The sequence below is a fragment of the Myripristis murdjan genome, chromosome 9, assembly GCF_902150065.1.
Source record: "Myripristis murdjan chromosome 9, fMyrMur1.1, whole genome shotgun sequence".
In the NCBI taxonomy this organism is placed as follows: Eukaryota; Metazoa; Chordata; class Actinopteri; order Holocentriformes; family Holocentridae; genus Myripristis; species Myripristis murdjan.
Window position 1 is genome coordinate 38,103,910 of NC_043988.1, and position 2,500 is coordinate 38,106,409.

Here is a 2,500-nt window from a genome sequence, read left to right on the forward strand (position 1 = left end):
AAGAGTACCAGGATGTTCTACTACATCACTCAGATTTCACAGTCTGCATGTCAGCATGCTGCTCTGGCCATGCTGACCCACAATCCTTTGCACAGCGGACGTTACGTCGCACTGACTGAGCTGCGTGTACAGGCCACGCCCACATACGGAATACACACACACACACACACACACACACACACACACAGGGACAGTTTCACTTCAGGTGCAGCTGCAGACAGGAAGCAGCTCTGGCCAATCACAGCTGGCCCTGTGTCTCTCTCTGGGTTAGCATCAGTCAGCCTCGTCTGTGTGTGTGTGTGTGTGTGTGGATGTGTGTGTGTGTGTGTGGATGTGTGTGTGTGTGCATCCAGAAGTGCTGTAGGTTCCTGTTGTGGTTGGGTTTTTTTTACTCCACTGTTTTGACTTAATAGGTGGAGTGATAGATAAACTGACAGATTAAGAGACAAACTGACAGATTAAGAGATAAATTGATAGATTAAGAGATAAATTGATAGATTAAGAGATAAATTGATTGACAGATAGATCAGTGCTGATTCAAACAAAATGAAGTCCAGATGAAGGTTTTGAAGATCCTGTATGGTTCTGCAGGTGAGCACCAGGTGTGCAGGGGGGGTGAACACCTGTGTGTGTGTTCACCTGGAAAAACCACCTGAGACACGAGACAGGAGTGAAGGAGTCCCACCTCTCCCTCTGAGCCTGGAGCGCTGGATCCTCCTCCTGCGGGCCGTGAGCTCGGAGCTCCTCCCCAGGCAGCAGCCTCTGCTCCTGGGCAGCTCCTCCCTGCACCTCCTGCACGAGCCAGCCTCAGCAGCGGCTCTGCCCAGGGAGGGCCTCCTCCTCCTGGGAAGGCTCTCAGAGCTCAGCCCCTGGCTGGACCTCCTCCTGGAGCCTCCTCCAGCCTCCAACCTCTCTTCTGAGGAACCTCCTCCAGTCCTGAACACCTGGGAGCAGGACAAGCAGGAGAGGACAGACTGAGAGGAGCAGGACAGGAAGGAGATGGAGGGGACATCAGGTTTATTTTGCATTAGATTACCTTGGCAGGTGAAGCTCCGGCCGTGCTCCTCCTGTCCTGGGCCCGCCTCCTCTGGCCGGGCAGTGTCTCCGAGAGCCTCTGATTGGCTGGTTCTCTGAGACTGACAGCTTCACCGTGTCTGAACCTCCTCTGGCTGACCGGCTGCCTGCTGGTCTTCCTGACCAGGGCCACTCTGACCTCCGGCCTGCTGGACCGCAGCTCCATCCCAGATCCACCTCCGCTACCGTGTGGAGCTCCTCCCCCAGATCCAGATCCAGATCCAGATCCAGATCCAGATCCAGATCCAGATCCGGTCTCCGGTCGCCAGGTTGTTGTTCTGGATCCAATTCCAGCCTCCACTTCCCAAATCAGATCTGTGCTCGTCTCTGTTCTGGTGGATCTGAAGCCAGATCCAGGTTCTGCTCCGGTCCAGGTCTTCACTCCAGCTCGGGTCCTCATCTCACCAGCTGGTCCGTCTGTTCCAGATCTACATCCGGTCCATGTCTGACACTGGCCTGCCACTCCAGCCCAGTTCCTCTGCTGGTTCAGCTTCAGGTCTTGCAGCCTGAATGGACACAAACACAGGCAGTTTGAGCTGTCAGCCTGCAGGGGGCGACACTTGATTGACCACCAGTATAATCTTTCTCTTCAGCTTATAAAACTATGATGGATGATGGAGACCCTGTGAGCCTCCCTCAGGGCGCCTCATCACAGACCACATGTCTGACGATGATGATGTTCAGGCAGCACCCTGTAGTATGATTTATATTAGATTATAAATTATATAGCATGCGCCCAAGCAAACATGTAGGCAAGAAATCTGTACATGTGTACTAAGTTAAGATAATGTTAAGATAAGTTAAGATAATGTTAAGATAAGTTAAGATAATGTTAAGATAAGTTAAGATAGGTTTCTTTAGTGCACGCTGCACTCCTCTCTATGCTGCCCCCTTGTGGGCCAACGGTAAAAAGGTTATGTTGTGTTATTTAAAAAGCCAGATGTCGAAGGTCGAGTGACGTGTCGGCACTTTCCAGGCTCAGCTGAGAAATCTGACGTTTTTTGTGGACTGAGTGACGGTCCGAACGCCGTCGTCATGCTGCTGCCAGCCTCAGTGCTGCGGCGAGCGGCGAGCGGCGGGCGGCGAGCGGCGAGCCCAGTGCAAACACACCTACAGCCTTCATAAAGGTGGCGATGGCCTTCTTATTTTCTTGTTTGTAATTTTATGTTTTATATGGTATCTTGTTTATGTTCTATGTTTTTTTCCGATGAAAGCGCACAACATATTGTTGCCTACAGACCAAAGCTATGCATTTTTTAGACACCATGAAATGTCGCTTTTACTTCCTGTGTTTCTTGTCAACAGGAAGTCGGAGCGGTGTGCCACACAGGAAGCTGGTCAGCAGGAGCAACAGCTTCACCTGAACGCTCCAAAACACCTGAAGGTTTCATTGGCTGCAGATGTCCTCTGTGTCCAGCAGGGCAGC